This window comes from Panulirus ornatus, chromosome 14 (assembly GCF_036320965.1).
Source record: "Panulirus ornatus isolate Po-2019 chromosome 14, ASM3632096v1, whole genome shotgun sequence".
Classification (NCBI taxonomy): Eukaryota; Metazoa; Arthropoda; class Malacostraca; order Decapoda; family Palinuridae; genus Panulirus; species Panulirus ornatus.
The window spans coordinates 4367343-4388453 of NC_092237.1; the positions used below are offsets into that span (position 1 = coordinate 4367343).

Here is a 21111-nt window from a genome sequence, read left to right on the forward strand (position 1 = left end):
TATATATATATATATATATATATATATATATATATATATATATATATATATACACCCATGCATGCACATATACATACAAATACATATGCATACACAGACATATACACATACTCATGAACATACTCATACTTGCATACCTTCATCCATTTCTGGCGCTACCCCACCCCCACAGGAAACAGCATCGCCACCTCCTGCTCCAGTGAGGTAGCGCCAGGTAAACAGACAAAAAAGGCTACATTCATTCACTCTCAGTCTCTAGCTGTCATGTATAATGCACCGAAAGCCAAGAACAGTGCACAAGGTTTAAAGACATTGAGTATTAAATTGAATGAATATAAGATATTGCACTATGGGATTTTCACTGACTTTTGTTATAACCTTGGACCAATAATTATCACAATAGGAATAAGAAAATACTGTAGGGAGTTGTGTGCATAAGGGGTGTCATTTACCATGTTTTTTCTGGAATGAGATATTTAGTTTGAACATTTATTATTATACTTGAAAAACAAATGAGAGTGGATTTTGGTGATAAGATCGGTTATGTTTGAGATTTACTGCTTTGATATTTTTGAAAGTCATTCTGTTTAATAACTTTTGTACATTTCAGTAGGATGAGGTAAATCATTTATATATTTCTGAAGGTCATGCTTTTTATTGATTACAGCTTATTAAATATTATATGGGTATAACTTGATTAACTTCAGAGTATTATGGGATAGTCTTGGTTTGTGGCCTTAAGTAAAATTGACAAGGCTGGGAGTTCTCTCTTCTTAGTGTTTGAATTGTATGATTATGCATCAGTCAGCAGATTTTCAGATTACATTGTACAGAATTAAGAAAGGTTCTCTTGAGTGACTCAGCAACAAGAATATTGCATGTTCAGTTTAATAACAGGAAATTGGAGTCCTTGTCTTTAACCATCCTATAGGGCTGAGGACTCTAGTTTGCTGAATCGATTTCCACGAAAGATGCATGGCTGTAATCATTTGATCATATAGCCTGAATTTCATGCTTCCCAGGATCTTACTATTTAGCCTTATCAGGTCTTTCTCTTGCCCAGGCCTCACATTTTTAATGTTCATGCTCCTTTGGTACATCAGACCTTCAATATAGTGATGCCCTTAGGGCTGTAATATCCTGTCCCCAAGACGTTACTGCAGTGTCCATAGGCCCCAGTGTCCTGCATCCAGGTAGTTTTCTTGACCCCAGGTCCTTACTGTCCTGCTTTCATACCCGCAGTATCTAGTATTTAGCTACCTGGTTCATACTGTACTGCCTTTTTCTAATACATACTGCTGTGCCTGAGGTTCTTGATATCTGCCCCAGGCCCTTAATATACTTAGGTTGGTCCTTATTCACTTCTCCTAATGTCCTTAGTTCCTTGTCTTCATTACTTGCCTGCCCTTCACATGTTTGATTTCTGGTCTCCAGGATCATTACTCTTCAACCTAATGATCATTAATTATTTTTTCCCCGAGTCCTTGCAGCACTTGTACTTGCTTTCCTACTGCTAGGCCTGGGCAGAGTGATAAACCTCTTTTGCCCTGTCTCTGGAACAATAAAGATTTCCCTAATGATTCTAGGCTTTTTGCCAAAGATACCAAACGAGAAGTGTATATTTTCAAGGTTAAAATTTTCGAATATCAACTTCATTCGTCATAGATTACCTGACTTTCGCCTATGGCACCTACGGAAGGTTTTTTGCTCTATATCAAAATATCATTATTTTGGCACACAATTATATGACGCTTATAATAGCAAGGTCTGGAAAACATTTATTTAAAGGACCTAGGTTGGCAAACAAGGGTGGACTTATTGCACCTTAATGTACATCATTCCCTTGGGAAAGGACTTGGCTGTGTATCATGCCATTAAATAGCTAAATTGTTTTAGGAAATGTGTCAACTTTGATAAAGAAAGTGTTTAGATATACCATGAAATGACTGAATTAGAATACAGAATTGTTTCTGTGGTCTAAAAACTCAACTTTTTTTTTTTTTGTCTGTCGATATGAGAACCGAAAATCCACGGAAAATATGAGAGAATACAGTCAAATATGTTTATAAGAGGAGTTAAGTGGGACGACTGGGTATCTGAGGTAGATGGATAAGATCCCGTAATTCTGAGAAACCAGTAACTATGTTATCAACACTGGAGACGGACCTTGAGAAATTGTGCATGGAAAGATTATCCACATAACTTTGGTGTTACATTTTTGGTTATTTGAGGAAAAGCGAAAACGAGCTTTAGTAATACCTCTTTCAGTATTTCAATCATAGACTGATGCAGAGGACCTGTGTACTTTGTAGACAGTTTACAGAGTTCATGTTAATGCCACAAGTGTTCGTGGCAGACCCCGAGTACCATCGTAATTTAGAATTGGTTATATAAAATACTGAACTTTCATTGACAGTACAAATGTTACAACTATCATTTACGTTGTCCATTACAAAAGTGAATGTGCTATAAGAACTCCCATTTCCCAAAAATGTTCTTGATGCTGAGCTTTAAAAATCTCTTAAAATACCCTTGATGGGTTGTGAGTAACTCTGTTGCTGTGTTGTATTTTTCGATGACCACCTTATATAACCTTTCTCGTACCAGTAGTTATTCTAATAGATTTTCACGAAAATTAACAGTGGATTAATTTCGACAGAGTTTCCCTGCTTTAATGATTTTGTGAGGAACTGGTCATTTCCCAGCCCGCATTAGCTGAAAGTTGCAGCTAAAAAAAAAAAAAAGAGAGAGATCCTCATCATGTTCAGGTGAAAGTTGTTGGGGTATGGGCATTATGTAACTCAGCGCCTATTGCCATGCGTATCATATGAAATCATATGGACGTACACTCCATTAGATGAACTGCATGCAACTGCCTCATCCCTACACAAATTTGTTACAATTGAAGAAGTCTATCAGTGATTTGGAATGATTCCAGTCGCATCAATTGCATTTCTCTCAATCTTGAGCAGTTGATTTATGTAAGGAACAACCTCCAGGATCGTTACCCTCCTATGAGTAATTTTACTCCTATTCCGCCTTGAGTCCGTTGCTTCTGCCTTGCGGCACCTTAGTATTTGTTCTTCGAAATTATGCCCTTCCTCCTTATTCGTTCGTGTGTCTTGTGTTTTTAGGAATCACATGCCTATTACTGACTTCAGACTTACATGAGTTACATTTGTTCGTAGGCTTTTTCGGTGTTCATGTACTTGTGTCTGGGCGTACTTATCGAGGCGGATGTTACGTTGACCATAGACGGCGAAGGGGCAAGGAAGTACGGGAGTCCTGGTTTATGATTAGTTCTGGCTGACCCATCCCATCCTTTATTTTTCTCTTCATCCCTATATCGTTCTTTTCTTTCCCATACTCTCTTTCTCTGTCTCTGGCTCTGTCTGCAACACATAGTTGTTATGTGATTTTTGATTCGCTTGAGGGACCTTTGTGTGTATCCACGAGCCTTTCACCCCCACCGCCACCGACAGACCCTCACCGGTGCCAACCAAACCAGATGTAGTCTCAGGAACCTCCAACCCCTCTTTATATCTCCCATTGTAATGGCGATATAACAGCTTTAGTAGGACTGGTTGGTCATGGAGGTGGCACGTACTGTGTCATTGTATATTTAATTCGTTATATGTTCAAGCTGCGTAGCTCAGTTACATAATTCAGCTCCCCGAATAGAGAGAAAGCCGCACAGACAACTTTTGTTGTCCACAACAGTAAGCCATAGTGCCTGAGTGTGAATTAATGTTCTGTGATGTCGGGACGTTTACCCTGTTTGATTATTTAACCTTCAGGCTCTTGGGTCAGGATTGTTGCTCCAGGTGTTGGACTTCCCATGGATTGATCGGCGTAACAGAGTTAGGGGTAGGGCTAAGATTAGTATATCATTGTTCCTAGGGTGAATGGGTGCCTGCCGTGGTGTATTGTTTGTTATGATTATGATAATAAACCAGTTATGACCAAACTCATAACTTTTGGTTGCATCTTCAAGAGCCCCAAAAGTGGGTCATAGCGATGTATTATTAATGATTAGACCACATTGGTAGCATTTTTTTTCTTTTTGCGTGTTGGTGACAATTCAAAAGTATTTCACCTCCCAATATATATATATATAAATATAAATATATATATATATATATATATATATATATATATATATATATATATATATATATATATAAACTGCGAAGTCTTAAAATATTTCCATGTATGTTGGCTGCAGACTCCTCCCGTTCTGCAGCCCATCGTGTGTACCCGTTGCATTGCTGGTGTATCAGGTGGCAGGCGCAACACGAAAACTAATAATGGGAGCAGAATGTTGTATGATAAACACATGGAGATTGCTGGAGACAGGCATTATATATATTACTGTACTGAGCTTGGTCGTTTACTGTCAGTTGTAGCCGACGTGGGGACAAAAGGAGAAAGTATAGGTATATTGCACCAAGAAATTATGTAGAACGTTTCATGGACCATGAAGATGGAGGAAGTTTTGAAATTTTCTTTTCTATCGTGCTGACACAGAATCCTGGTGAGTGACGTTAACCACAACACCACGGAAGTCCATGTGTGTTTGTTAATGTGATTACCACATGTGTGGTTCAGGAGAGAATTTTACACTTGTTATTCCATATTTTATCTTTGTATACATGAATCAAGTCTTTACTCTTGCATGTACACACACCATTTTAAGCCAGGTAACCGTTTATCGATCAGTCCCGAGGTGAGAATGAACAACTGGATTGGGTGTAGGCCGACCGCTACGCCCTGGATCCCTGCCAACTTCGTGGTCAGTAACGTTATCTACTGTAGCATGGAGGCTTGTGTGTTAGGCAGCGCAAGCGTGCATGCAAGTGGCTGTGAAACTGTGGTTTTTCTTATTGCTTATGAGCTATCATTTGAAGCTTGACCCCGTAAGGCTGTAGTCATTGCTATATGCCAGCTGGTTGCAGTGTATTACAAGACCACTACTGTTACGGGTTTTTGTTAGGAGGGCAAACTCCACGAGTAACCATGAGTTTTGCAGTACTTTTTATTTTCTCTTTCTTCATTAAGTGTTGGACATTCATTTTACTATTGTTATTTAGAATGATAATGATAAACATACACACGTCAAAATGGAGATTTATTAGCGGATACTGCAGGACGGTACTACCCATGGCTTTTGACCTGACCTCTTCAGGCCGTAACACTTAGGGTTGGACTATCGTGACCTAGGAGTCAACTGAATTGTTTCGGTTAATGTTGAATTGCAATCTATGTTACATTTAGTGACCTAAATGACTTCGTGTTTATCTTGAGCCACGATCCACCTGTCACTAGGTGTCGTATGTCATGAAAAAAACTGACTGACTGACTGGCCTGCTTGGCTTCCTCACACTACTTGGGTTACAGGCTTCCTGTACCCCTCCCCTCCTCCCAAATACATATTCCCCTCACCCCGTTATGACTGACGCTTGGGTGGCGTGATGCGCTTTATTATTTAAAACTAATCCTCTGTGGCTTAAACTCAAATATTCTTTCCCACAGCTTGTCTGACCTAGCCAAACACTACCGATCGACTACCCCAGACAGCTTAGGACGTATATCGCATTTCGCATCTGATTAACTGGTGGGGATGTGTTTGTTGACATAATCTAGATATAGTTACCTCAGTAAGTGGACACTTGCCACGTTGTGCGCGTTCAAGGTGGCGTTGTGATGATAATAGCAATAGTAAAACAACTTTTTTTTTTTCAAAGGCTTTACACTCTTGTCGTCCTGTCTTAATATATATATAAAATCCTAATCCAGACCTTATTCAACGACCAACCCCGAGGGAAGGATGAACACCTGAGTTGGGTAAGGGCCGATTGCTGCGTCCAGGATTTACATCCATGCGGGCCTGATTATCGGCGTGCTCATGCTTACTCAGGGTGTGTTTGTGACGCTAGCTAGCACTTTTAGAGACATTCGTGCTGTACCCATTCTTATGAAATTAGGTACGCACGCAGACATCTATGACGGAAACAGCCCGGCCCCTCTTAAAGAGTCATGCAGCATCAGCAGCAGGGGAAGAGGAGTCGTGCAGACAAGTGGTAGTCAGACAGGACACTTGAACCCCACACCCCAGCCGGTCATCCCATCCCGCGCCTCCCACCCCGCCCATGAGCTACACAGTCCGGCACCACACCATCTCACCCACCCATCCCATGCACACTTTCTTTCTTCGCTCTTCCCGTATCCCAAACCCTCTCTGCCTCCCTCTCTCCCCACAACTTTGTGTTTCTCCATCCTCTCTCCCTCCCATGCAGCATCATGAATGAGATCTTTCTGTCCCATACAACCCATTGCTTGTACTCCAAGTTCTCCCTACAACTACCCAGCCCGAGGCCATGTAATTTTACCCATTCCATCGCAAGCGTGATAGGTCAGCGTCTGGTCTTAAGAAACTGGCCTCTCCATGTTCGCAATATTTTGAGTTACGTGAAGGCCTTCACCTCTCTCTCTCTCTCTCTCTCTCTCTCTCTCTCTCTCTCTCTCTCTCTCTCTCTCTCTCTCTCTCTCTCTCTCTCTCTCTCGTATGCTTTCTTCCTCGGAACTACAATTGCCAATGAATGTTTTTGAGGAGCTGGCTTGATGACTTAATTCTTGCAGTCGTGCTTAGCCTCTTGCAGAAGGGTACGGCCCTTGAACACAACGGTACCACCCTGTGAGTATGATTGGCCTGGCCTTTGAAGTGACCCATTTTTAAATGTTTTGAAATTGATTTTAGTAAACGTAAATTATTAATAGAAATAGATTGTTTTGAAATCAACCCAGTAAGCGTGAATTATTTACGCAATTGAAAGATGATTTAGTAACGACGAACTAATAACTAATTACCAGAATGACGGTATGATTTGATAATTACTGCTTCGATGCTGCCAGTTAGGGATCTTGTGTTTATTTATTCCTGTTTGCTGCTGCTAACATTTTTGGTGGATCTTTCTTGGAATTAAGGTTTGTAGGTCTGTTTGTTCATGTGTTTACTTTTATCGCCCGTTTTTTATCGTATGCGTTTGAAAATTAGATATGCTTTTAGCGTCTGCCCTGATTATGGATCTCAGACGACAGATTAGTAGTCATTTGAAGTTTCTCTAACCTAATTTTACTCAAATGTTTTACATATACTCAAGATGTCTTAGGAGCCAGGAGAGCTGAGCGACCGGACGACTATGAAGCCTTATCGTTTAATGCTTTGTAATAAATATTAGAAAATGTATTACTTGATGCTTTGTTTTGTCTGGGAAGGATTTTGAGTTGCCGAATCCTGTTTTTGCGCTGGTTGATCCGCCTGGTCTCTGGTATCGTTGACGTCATTCTTATGAATCATGGTTGGCTTGGTGTATGCATTTTTCATTTCAGGCAGCCAACTCAAATGTGCTCGTAGATTTGTAACTTGTTGGTGATTATGTTTCGTTGTATTATTGAGGAGGAAGTGAAACGGGGTACTGATTTGATTTTCTTATGGACATTAATTTTGTGTTCGTCCTCGGCTCTCAATCATCCGTTCATCATTCTTGTCTTCCGTCTGTTGTAGGCTGTATTTTATTCTCGATCTATCTCCGTATGTCAGTTAAGAGTATGGTGTGTAATTGTTTTGTTTGGACATCGTCTCCTCCGTAGACAAAGCATCTCTTTTTTTATTCTTGTTTTTCCGCTGATTTTCCTTTGGATTGCTCTAATATTCCTTCACCCCTTTGATGTTCCTCTTTCCAATCCTTTGCCTCTTCCCATAATCTCTTTTCAAACTGTACAAAAAGCGCTTGGCTCTCTAGATATAAGCAAGGCTTATAGTCATGATGGCTTCCATACCCTTTTACCGAAAAAATGTGCCTCTAAACTTGTACCTGTGCTTATTCGTTTGTTCCGTTTTTTTGTTTGAAAACATGAACTTTCTTGGTTGCATGCGTTAGTACATCTTATCCCTAAGAAGGATTACCGTTCTAACCCCCTAACAATCGTCCTGTTACTTTATCATCTACCAGTCCAAAGTCTTTGAATCCCTCCTCAACTCACATAACAGACACCTTGAATCTCACAGTCTTCTCTGTTATCACAAGTATGGCCTCTGTAAGGCGAGCTCCACTGGTGTTAATTTGTCATACTAGTATTTGGTCATTATCCCTGAAAGATTTTGGGGAAGCTGATGTAGTTGTCCATTATATATGTAAAGCTTATGACAGGGCGTGGCAACTGGGTTTCATCTCAGTTCCCAACTTTTGGCTTCCCTCCCTCACTTTACCAGTCTGTCTTCGTGGTTGTTAATGAATCATCCTCTCCCCCTTTCTCCATCAACAGCGGTGTCCCTCAAGGTTCTGGCCTGTCTCCTAAACTTTTAATAATTTTTATGAACGATTTCTTTTCTTGCACAAGTAACCAAATGCACTCATGTACGCTGATGACTCAGCGCTGCGTTCTTCCTCATCCTTCAGTACTAATCCTTCTCTCTCTCTCACTCGATCTGCATCTCGTCTCGGCACAACTTTCTCGATAGACTCGGACAGGATATATCAGTGGAGTTGACGAAATCTGGTTAATTTGAAATGCCTCCAAGACCCTATTTTTCAATCGCCCTATCGAAAACTCCTCACAACATTCCTATCTCTCGATGGTTCTGTTTCCATCTTGAATTAGTGAACATACTTGTTATTACTGTAAAATGCACTCGATCTTGGAAACCCAACATCACGGAAATAGGTAAGTCTGCCTCTGAGAACCCAGGTGACCTGTCTAGATGTCAGTTTAGTCCTTTCTGTATTTTACGTCTGGTGAAATATACTGATGGCGGCTGAAGTTGTCTGATCTCACCGGAGGGGCACTCAGAGTGCGTGATGTTGGTTAGCTTAGTCCGTAGTGCCTATCGGCTGCCGTGGTCATTAAGGATGTCAGTGTCCTTTCATATTCCCCGTTCGGTAATAACGTGAAACAGTTTTATCTACAGATACTCCTTCACATTAAACTCTGGAAGATCAGTAAAAGGTAAAACACATACCAAGCCATTCACAGAAGATAAGTAAAAGGTAAGACACATACCAAGCCATTCACAGAAGATCAGTAAAAGGTAAAACACATACCAAGCCATTCACAGAAGATTAGGAAAAGGTAAAACACATACCAAGCCATTCACAGAAGATCAGTAAAAGGTAAGACACATACCAAGCCATTCACAGAAGATCAGTAAAAGGTAAAACACATACCAAGCCATTCACACGAGGTTTAGTTATGTTGGCAAAATGGCCAGAGAAGCTTATGTCGTAAGCCAAACTTGAACCTAAGACTATTTAAGTCCGCCCTCATTTTTTCATGCCTTCGAAGACCTCCCTTTGCTTAAACACGGTGAAAAGCCACGTAGCTCCAGCATCAAATAACATGACAGGGACAGCACCACTTAACATTCCTGTGGTAAGAACAAGGGCGAAAGTATACACTAACACTGAGATGGTGGGGTGGGGGGGGGGGGGGCACATATATATATCTGCCACGTTGAACGTGAACAGAGAGTAGATGCAGTCAGTGGAGGTTATGTGGTATACCGCATGTAGCACGCGCTACATCTCTACATTGGAGTGCTTTATTTTCACCTAGGTCCTTAAGATCTCAGGGTTTGTATAAGCCTTAAGATACTATATCATAATATGATAGTAGATAATTATTATTATTATTATTATTATTATTATTATTATTATTATTATTATTATTATTATTATTATTATTACAGATAGGAAACTTTGTTCCTGTGTCATGTGGAGCCCCGGATCTTGGTACCACATTTGCTCCCTATCCATCAGGGGCCCATGCTGAATTCATGGGTCCCTCGATCTCCCTCCCCCACCTCTGTTGCCTGTTTCATGGTAACGTATTTTGATCACATGCAGCCATGTATTTCGCGTGCCGAGTCTGTGTTGTCCACGCCATGCCATGTGGTGTGAGAATGGGTTATCATTCCTGTGGTGGAGGTGGTATTTAGGTGTGACTTCATTGGTGATGACGGGACGTTGACGTGGCGTGACGTCATTGGCGATGAGATGGTGACGCGGCGTGATGTCACTGCTATGTGTCATTTGGAACGCTATTTGATGTAAGATTTTGGTCGTGGTGACTTGCAGTCGAGCGGTGGTGATCAGGCATGACCCCACCGGTGTTGCCGCTAATTGTACCGTGGCACTCGCCTTTCTCCTTCACACTGTTGCATTCTCCCGGTTCGTTCGTGCGTTTCCACGCATTGCACGTACGTGTTCATGCGTGCTCAGTGCATGGATTGTGCAGTTTCTTGATTTAGCAATGGACTTGTATGCATCAGAGATGACACACTGCCATATATATATATATATATATATATATATATATATATATATATATATATATATATATATATATAGTTGATATGTCGTACTTTTCCTCTACCGGATGTATGCGTTTGGAGGCTAGGCTGCAAGATCCATTGTTCTCTCGCGTCGCAAGGAACAAATGTGATGTAAAGAACTCGTGCCTACGTGTGGTACCAGTGTCTCCTGGCGGGAGTCATTCTCTTTCAGATGGATGTCGGGAGCGTTGACCAGTCACTGTAAAACCAGTTGGTAATGATGGTGTCTTATGCAGAAACACACGCAGGTTGCGAGCGGCGTATGTAGAAGTAGGTTGTGGACCTCTTTTATGTCACTGGTCATCTGTATAGTGAGGGTGTGTATGGGTTTGATTTGATGACTGTGGCAGTTATAGCCATAAAGCCGCCGAAATACTTGACCGATCAGTGTAGCTGTGTGTCATGCTGTGCATGTTGTGCCCTCGGCACAACACAACGTTTAAGAGTGTGTGTTGGCTGGTAGTTTTGGTGGTAGATATTCATGTACTCACACAGCTGCTAATTGCCTAAGGTACACTTATCTCAAATGTGTGTCGCAGATGTATCACCACGAGAAATCATCTATGTAGAAAACCCTTGCTTCTAGCGAGAACCTGTGAAATTACATTTTCCTGTTAAGCATCAGCTCTAACATATAACCATTTGGATGGAATATACTGTTCGTTTTACGTTTGTATAAAGTTCTCCGGCGATATACGTTTGTGTATTTTCGTGGTTGAACTCGACATTAAATATGAATGTTATCAAGTAGAATATTTTCCAAAATACACTCTTAAGACCCGTGTAGTAATTTATTCTTTGGCTTGCAGTTTGGCAGTGAATCACGTGAGTGTGGAATGAGAACGAGAGAGAATTTTGGTCTTTGGAAATCTGTATTTTTCAATTCTGTGATGGGGAGAGTCTGACATAAACGACGTAATTCGCGATAGTTTTCTTAGTTTGGTTCTTTCTCAGGTTTTCTTGATTAGGATCCTTCTAGAGTTTTGCTGGTGTTTTCCTTTATCTTTCTGAAGGGTTGGTTCTTTTTTATTTTTTCGGTTTCGTTCCTTGGTTTGGTTCCTCGTCCAACTTTCTTCGTTTGATTCCTAGTTTACTTTCTTCGTTTGATTCCTAGTCTGCTTCTTTGGTTTGGTTGCCTAGTTCGGCTAACCATCGGTAGCTGAAGAACCATCTCAAGCCCTCCTGGACCGTAGAGGAATTAAGCACGAATTAAGCATTTCGTATGCTGGCATACTTATGAGTACCCCCTCCTAGTATGACGTGCGTGTATATCTGTACAAGAGCTTCGGCTGGTCTTAGAATGGATCTGCCAAGTGGTGTCAGTATCACAACCATCCGAGGCTATGCTGGTGTCAAGCGTCACACCCACCTTAGGTTACAGCTGTTGGCATCATCGTCATACCCGCCTCACGTTATGTTACAGCAGCCTGATGTTATCGTCACAGTCATCCAGAGTTATGTCACACCCTGTAAAAATCATCGTTAGCCACCTCCTAACACTCGGCCAACACGAACAAGGTCTTACCACTCCCCAAGATGATTCAGTGACTCATACTACACCTGACTAGCCGTCGCAGTATTGCGTGTGTGAATTGATTCCAGTGAAAAACAAACCGAGTGGGATTTGGATCTTGTGCAACATACAGAACCGCCACACCTCTTTGGTGTTGTGAGTAATAAATGTGTTAACACAGGGCTTCATTTCCCAGGGTGATGGGGTTTATCAGGTGTGACAGGGGTGGCCTGGGTCCGACTGAGGGTTAGAACTGTGCTGGCCATCTTTGCAGGTGATGAATTTGCCAGATGTGTGTGTGTGTGTGTGTGTGTGTGTGTGTGTGTGTGTGTGTGCGCTTCCTTTGTAATGGGTTGAGTTTGTGAGACTGGCTTGTGTGGTTAGTATATTGCAATGTTTTGGTCTTAGTGCCTTGCTTAGCCTCATTTGGACGACGCTGCCTTAGTCCTTAAGGATCATATCAAAGGCCAGGCCATCATACTCAAGGGTCGTACCATCATGCTCGTGTCGTATTGTGCTCCAAGGTCATAACCCAACCCTGTCCGTCGTTAGCAAGGAAAGGTCAGGGAGCATTACGTAAGGCTACAGCGTTGGCCAGGACTGGCTGTGGTGAGGCAAGTGCGGTGGCCTCCACTGGTGGGGGACTGGGAGTCAGGGAGTGTTGCTGGCACTGCCAGTGTTTCTCGTGTTGAGAATAGAGTTATGCTTTTGGAAGCATTGTTGGTGGTTGCATCAGTGTTCCTTGTGTGAGAAATGTCAGTTTTTGCTGCATCGTTTCTGATATGTATTTTTGGTTACAGCCTTGACGTATGTGATGGCTTCTGCTTGTTCTTGTGTTATATGTGGTGGTTGACAGCATTTGGAATGTTGAGTTAAATGATTGAAATTTTGCCAGTGATGGACGCACAGTAATGTACTGTGTACTGTTCATCGTAGCCAGGTGTTAGTCATTATGATGAAAATGATATACAGTAACGTTTACTGTGTAATTGAAAAGAGGTGCATCTTTTGTAAAGTTTTGTTTTCGTGTGTGTGTGTGAGAGAGTTCATGTCTGGAGCCACCTGTCATAAATGAAAGCGACCACTTGTAAAGTCTTGATAAATGGACATGTATTTTAATGTGATTCATTTTTTGCACGTAAAGCTGTCGACATTATCGTTGACAGGTATGAAAGAGTATCATAGTCTTGTCTTTAACCTAATCGTGTGTCCTGGCTTGCTTAACAGTTCTTTTAACAAGCGATTTGGATTTTAAGTAATGTGAGTTCTAAAGTTAACTGGTGCTGACCTTACATAAAACGAGTCTGAGGCTAGGAAATCTGATTTGCATGTACTTGAACCACTGTACTACACTAGGACTTTTCTTATTTAGTCTTTCCCTCGCTCCCAAACACTTCCTCTTCCCGCTGTCTACATTCTTATCACATCAGTCCCCAGCGGATGTCGACTCTGGATATACAGTTAGGAAAGTTTGCTGCCGCGGTTAGTGTAACATCCGCCGAGGCGGCCAGCGCTGAGCCACAACTGGTTCCACTATTAAGGCAGACTTACCCCTCTATGAGTACCACATGCTGTCGTTAACCCTTACACTCCACACCACTGGTACACATACCAATTACATAGATACACAGACCCAAGGTCCAAGCGAGGTGGTCTGGACCATGCTTGGTATTTCACACCAGAGACAACTGTACGTAGCTATTTTGTAAATGGTGATACACATTTTACATGAATTGGGTCGCTAAAGTTAGCTGCGTATACTGCACAAGTTTACGTAGTATTAGGCTCCAGGGCCTCTTGAGAGGAATTTTAGTAGGGGGTGCAAAGTTTCTCTCGGGTTCCCTTCCCTTCTCCACTAGTCATCCTGTTTCCCCCCCCCCCCCCCACTACGGTTCAGTAGTGTCTACAGCACTTGCGTTTTAAGAATATTTTAACTGTGTAGGCTCACAAAATGTGAATGCTAGTCTTCAATATATGCAAACATTTTTTGAGATACCAGGAAATTCCCGGTGCCCCCTTTTGTACCTCGAGCCCTGGTATGATGTACCCCCTGCAACCCCCCCCCCTCATTGGCTGTGGTATTAGCCGAAGGCTGGTATGTTAACAAATGCAATAGAAACTCCTGATGCAAATTTAGCGAGATAAAAGTTTATGGTGTACCGATGCAGGTGGTCCGGACAGTGGCGGCTACATCGCCCTATTATAAAGCAACTCCCTGCTATCACGTCTGGTGCTCGACCCCGATCTTCGTAAGCCAACAAGTTTTGATAGATTATGTATATGCTGCTAGGTAATGTGATTTTTTTTCTTTGTGGATTATAGTTTTACCTTCTCACCCGAGACGGTTACAATTAGGGAAAATTTTGTCCTTGTCATGTTAGCTGTATATATAATTAATGCTTCCCGCCTCAGGAGACTTTTCTATCCTTATGAGATTCCTCCAGCCCTCAGGAACCCACAGGTCATGAAGTGTTATGGTGTGTTCGCATCAACGTGCAGAGAGTGCTGGGCACTTGCGTAGTTGGTGCTTGGTGTCTTCTCTGTGGTAGTTGCATCGTGGGCATGAAGTACCTGGTGGCTTGGGACATGTTGAAACAATGTTTGTAGTGTTGGATGATGTCCCGAGCGTAAACGGGAGAGTGTATTTCAATTTTTTTTCTGGGAAGTGTGTTTTCTGATGATTGTATGCATATCTGTTGGGATGGACTTTAAACCTGAGTTGAGAGGTCAGTTGTCCAGTGCTTGTCAGGTCATTTCAGTGTGTGCGTGTCTTTAGTATGTTATATCATTGGGAGTGGTGGGATCTGTGAGTAGAGGTTACTGAAGTGTGAGGCAAGGATAAACTTTTTGCTTCTGCTTTGGGGTGGGTGGTTAGTTTTATATATATATATATATATATATATATATATATATATATATATATATATATATATATATATATATGCAAGAGTTTTGGAAAGAGGGGCAAGTATGAAGTCTGTTGGAGATGAGAGAGCTTGGGAAGTGAGTCAGTTGTTGTTCGCTGATGATACAGCGCTGGTGGCTGATTCATGTGAGAAACTGCAGAAGCTGGTGACTGAGTTTGGTAAAGTGTGTGAAAGAAGAAAGTTAAGAGTTAATGTGAATAAGAGCAAGGTTATTAGGTACAGTAGGGTTGAGGGTCAAGTCAATTGGGAGGTGAGTTTGAATGGAGAAAAACTGGAGGAAGTGAAGTGTTTTAGATATCTGGGAGTGGATCTGGCAGCGGATGGAACCATGGAAGCGGAAGTGGATCATAGGGTGGGGGAGGGGGCGAAAATTCTGGGAGCCTTGAAGAATGTGTGGAAGTCGAGAACATTATCTCGGAAAGCAAAAATGGGTATGTTTGAAGGAATAGTGGTTCCAACAATGTTGTATGGTTGCGAGGCGTGGGCTATGGATAGAGTTGTGCACAGGAGGATGGATGTGCTGGAAATGAGATGTTTGAGGACAATGTGTGGTGTGAGGTGGTTTGATCGAGTAAGTAACGTAAGGGTAAGAGAGATGTGTGGAAATAAAAAGAGCGTGGTTGAGAGAGCAGAAGAGGGTGTTTTGAAATGGTTTGGGCACATGGAGAGAATGAGTGAGGAAAGATTGACCAAGAGGATATATGTGTCGAAGGTGGAGGGAACGAGGAGAAGAGGGAGACCAAATTGGAGGTGGAAAGATGGAGTGAAAAAGATTTTGTGACCGGGGCCTGAACATGCAGGAGGGTGAAAGGAGGGCAAGGAATAGAGTGAATTGGAGCGATGTGGTATACCGGGGTTGACGTGCTGTCAGTGGATTGAATCAGGGCATGTGAAGCGTCTGGGGTAAACCATGGAAAGCTGTGTAGGTATGTATATTTGCGTGTGTGGACGTATGTATATACATGTGTATGGGGGTGGGTTGGGCCATTTCTTTCGTCTGTTTCCTTGCGCTACCTCGCAAACGCGGGAGACAGCGACAAAGCAAAAAAAAAAAAAAAAAAAAAAAAAAATATATATATATATATATATATATATATATGTATATATATATATATAATTTTTTTTTGTCGCTGTCTCGCGTTTGCGAGGTAGCGGGAGACAGCGACAAAGCAAAAAAAAAAATATATATATATATATATATATATATATATATATATATATATATATATATTTTTTTTTTTTTTTTTTTTTTTTTTTTTTTTTTTGTCGCTGTCGCTGCTATGTGCCGTAACCTCAGGGACTTCTTTTCCCTCTGTTCCATAATAGATCTTGATGCAAGTAATTCACATTTTCAATAAATGCATTTTATTCTTTCGCTAAGTAACAGCGGAAGTGAAATGTTGTGGATAATTAGACTAATGTTTTTTATTTTACATTGATAATGACTCTTCACGATTCACTGGGGCGTCCACATCTTGACAGTTATGGTCAGTTTTAGTTTCTTTACATAACAAAAAACACAGATGATTACTGGCCTAAGAAATGGATGAGAGCCGTGGAGGCGACTTATTTTACGTGGAAAAGAGGAGGTTAAGAAATGATTCAGTGCAGGTAGGTATTCAAGATTATCAAAGGCTTGGATGGTCGTACCAAAGTAACTGTATAGTGCTAGATCAGTCTGATTTTACACTGAGTAATCAATGGAAACTCGTAGTAAAGTTTTACCTCGAATGCAGCAAATAACGTTTTCTTCTGCAAGAATGGTAACATGAAATGATTTACCAACTAAGTATTGTAAGCAATACTTTTGAGGACGTTTGAAAAGGGACTTAAAATGTTCACTATCTGAATACTAAGCTTCAGGCACACGGCTGACATTTACGTCGTAAAAGAAAATTCCGTCGTTTGCTTTTTTTTTTTCTCAGCAAAATTTTGTTTCTCGTCTACCATCACAAACTGCGTCGGAAGGTCCAAGCCTATAGTCTGCTGCTGTTTCCACTTTCATGGGTATTAAATTTATATGGGCGTGGGATGGCATGGACGTCTGTGAGAGGTTATCGTCACCGGCGCAAGGAGGCATGAAGGTCAGCTACCACTTTTGCGTGTCTGTGAGTGGTGGGGCGAGGGATGAGAGACAGGATGAGAGACCCCACACACTCGCACTAACGCTTCTCATTGTGCCTGCCTAAATATCCAACTTCTTCACCATCCTCTCGTCTGGGACGGTATTGGATGCCTCTTGGCAGGACGCAAAGGGTAGCTTGTGGCGGTGCAATCATGAATATGTTAAATTTGCGGGTCATATATACAGATATGGATGGTGGGGTTGGGGAAAAAGGCAAATTTAGGAACGACGAATGGTGGAGGTCGCGTGGCTACGGAGTGCACTGGCTCTCGTCACCACCGGCAATCATGCCCAGTCCTCGGCAACACTGCTGCTGCTGCTGCCTGTAAAGGACAAGGGAAGTCGAGTGGATGTTACAGCTGCTGGCGCTTACAGATGACCGGGAAACAAGACTAAACCATCTCTGATTACAGGAGAGGAGAGAGATTATGCTGAACGAAGTTGTCACGCATATCTTTATCGTAAATAATTATTTTTTTCAATTTTTTCATCGAGGATTTGCTGTTCCAATATATATATATATATATATATATATATATATATATATATATATATATATATATATATATATATGGTTTGATTTGAACGGTATGTGATATAGTAATACTGAACCTTTCTCGCTTATTGTGAGTGGGAGGTTGGTTGCCAAGGAATGTCTCCGTTTGGGTGAAATTCTGGAAATTATTAAAATGAAATAGGTGTTTCGATGAAGATTAATCATGATTGAAAAATGATGCTGGAAAGTTCAGGTGTTATTTTTTTTTCAAATAGGTAAACTTGACCTAAAAGAAGTAATCATACTGTGTTAAGAGTATTGTGGCGTATATGATATGCCAATTGATTATGTAATATTCTGTTGTTACAGGTTTTAATGGTAGTGAAACAGATTAAATAAGTATTGTTTCAAGATGTATGGTTCCTTGTGGTTATAAACTAATTTTATTTTGATTAATATTTCGTTCAGGTGGTTGAAATAATCAGGTGTATGCCAAAAAATGAAAAATACATGAATTACTCTTTGCATCTCCTCGGAGATATTATGTTCCGTTTTGTAATCATTACCCAGCAGATCCGTGAGAAGCAGTTAGTTTAGCCTTCAAGGGCAATATGGTGGATTATGTGACAGTCGTACGGCTGCCAGCGGTGCGTGTCAGTTGCTATTCATCCAGGATTCAATACACGGCCCAAGGACGTCACGAACCAGCGCCTTCATCTCAACAGAGGTGTACCATACTGTACCATTTTGGCACCCTTACCAGATCTGAGTCCAGGCGTCAGAACATTTTCGGAACATTTCACTTTGGAAATCTATGGAAATCTGTTCTTTGGCTTATCCTCCTTTATTCTAATTAAGACGGCTTAAATGGAGACGTTTCTCTCCATGACCTGAGCTTCAGCATCACACATAGGGGCTTCTGTATCTTCGAAAGTCCACTATATGCAGGAGGAGGGAGCGAGAAGATTCTTGGTGACACTTCTGACTCTCCGTTGGCGATATATCTAACCTTTGCATTTTAAGATACGTGAATGAGAATTAAAGAAGGAATAGATATGCCTTTATTGATAGATCGCTTCAAAGGGAAAAATGTCAAAAATTTTAATTCAGCTTTGTATCGTAGATTGGGAGATCAAACCTCGGCGACAGAAAATGTTTTGAAATGCCACATTGCTGTATTTTGTTTGTTATTTGTCCCTGATTTTTATGTTGTAATTTGCTGTGATTGTCTTCGTGGCGGAAATAATTGGGGCAGTGGATGATGGCGGCCAGTGGAGAAACTAGCCAAAGTTTCAGAGCACGCTATTACTGTTGCCACCGGGTGGGTTACTTGATTTAAATTATTTAAACCACCATGTTGTCATTTGTCTGACTTCATGGAAGATAGTGTCTAAACCATTCATTCAATTACAAAAGTTGAAGTTCAGAATGAATGTTAATTTATTAGTCCATTTTAACGGGTATGACGAGGCATACATGGCACAACGCATCCCTTCCCAAGGATCGTTAGAGGTGGGTTATAATTCGGTCAGTTCCCAAGAAATTCATCGCTCGGGAAGCAGTATGGTGGTCTTTTTCATGGTGGTATTGTACTGATACACTAACCAACGCTTCAATGTTAATTGGCGTTTGGTTGTACTCGGAAGATCTTGGTGAGGGTCCTCAGGCTTTATTCATTGGTTGATGACTGAATAATTCCGTATCCTTCGTAGGGGTTTCTGGAATAAAAAAAAAATGAAAATGAACACTTTATGGATGGCAAGAGCTCTCTTTCCCTTTGTTTTGAAGGACATTTTTCTTTTCATCCTTGGGATATTGATATTTGATTCAATATTTCATTTTCTGGATTATAGTGTTTGAAGTAATATTTAGTATCCGCAATCTGCTGTTTATGAACAAGATCTGGATATTTGTGAAAAAGAACATGAAAAGGAATGAAAGCCTTTATATTAGAACGACTAGATTAATGTCAGTGCTTGCAGATCAGTTGAATAAGGTATTGTGGATGCTACTGCAAGAACTGTGGTTAATGGGTAATATTTCAATCTTTTTTTTTTTTTTTTTTTTTTTTTTTTTTTTTGTCACTGTCTCCCGCGTTTGCGAGGTAACGCAAGGAAACAGACGAAAGAAATGGCCCAACCCACCCCCATACACATGTATATACATACGTCCACACACGCAAATATACATACCTACACAGCTTTCCATGGTTTACCCCAGACGCTTCACATGCCCTGATTCAATCCACTGACAGCACGTCAACCCCGGTATACCACATCGATCCAATTCACTCTATTCCTTGCCCTCCTTTCACCCTCCTGCATGTTCAGGCCCCGATCACACAAAATCTTTTTCACTCCATCTTTCCACCTCCAATTTGGTCTCCCACTTCTCGTTCCCTCCACCTCCGACACATATATCCTCTTGGTCAATCTTTCCTCACTCATTCTCTCCATGTGCCCAAACCATTTCAAAACACCCTCTTCTGCTCTCTCAACCACGCTCTTTTTATTTCCACACATCTCTCTTACCCTTACGTTACTTACTCGATCAAACCACCTCACACCACACATTGTCCTCAAACATCTCATTTCCAGCACATCCATCCTCCTGCGCACAACTCTATCCATAGCCCACGCCTCGCAACCATACAACATTGTTGGAACCACTATTCCTTCAAACATACCCATTTTTGCTTTCCGAGATAATGTTCTCGACTTCCACACATTCTTCAAGGCTCCCAGGATTTTCGCCCCCTCCCCCACCCTATGATCCACTTCCGCTTCCATGGTTCCATCCGCTGCCAGATCCACTCCCAGATATCTAAAACACTTTACTTCCTCCAGTTTTTCTCCATTCAAACTTACCTCCCAATTGACTTGACCCTCAACCCTACTGTACCTAATAACCTTGCTCTTATTCACATTTACTCTTAACTTTCTTCTTTCACACACTTTACCAAACTCAGTCACCAGCTTCTGCAGTTTCTCACATGAATCAGCCACCAGCGCTGTATCATCAGCGAACAACAACTGACTCACTTCCCAAGCACTCTCATCCCCAACAGACTTCATACTTGCCCCTCTTTCCAAAACTCTTGCATTCACCTCCCTAACAACCCCATCCATAAACAAATTAAACAACCATGGAGACATCACACACCCCTGCCGCAAACCTACATTCACTGAGAACCAATCACTTTCCTCTCTTCCTACACGTACACATGCCTTAATCATACTAGTGTTTATACAGTGCTGTTACAAGCTTGTAGATATATCAGGAATTTGCCGTTGAAATGTTGAAGAATTTTTTTTTTTTCATTTTTAAAAGGGCGAGAGACCACCATTCTTTAAATTGCCAAAAACCACACATTCGAACTTGGATTGCTCTGACGTCAGCGTCCTCTGCAATCCTTGAGAACTGAATTACTTAACCAGTGCTTCGCTGTACCACCCGCCCAAGGTGAATATTAAATGTCTTACTGTCTAAGTTTACACACGTTCGACTCTGTCAAACAGCTGAGAGAATATTCGACCTGAAATCGAAATATGTGGTTAGAATTCTAATTGTATGATGTAATGCTCTTACAAATGTGTATGATGCTATGTGGTAATTTTCTTCATTTTTTCGTATTTGTAGTGTTAGTGTTTGCTGTGTTAT

General features: G+C 41.3%; 1 protein-coding gene across 5 annotated transcripts in view; it reads left to right on the forward strand.

The window, feature by feature from the left end:
* LOC139753191 (solute carrier family 45 member 3-like) overlaps nucleotides 1-21111 on the forward strand; it is a 34519-nt gene that overhangs the window by 4480 nt on the left and 8928 nt on the right. The window lies entirely within an intron of this gene.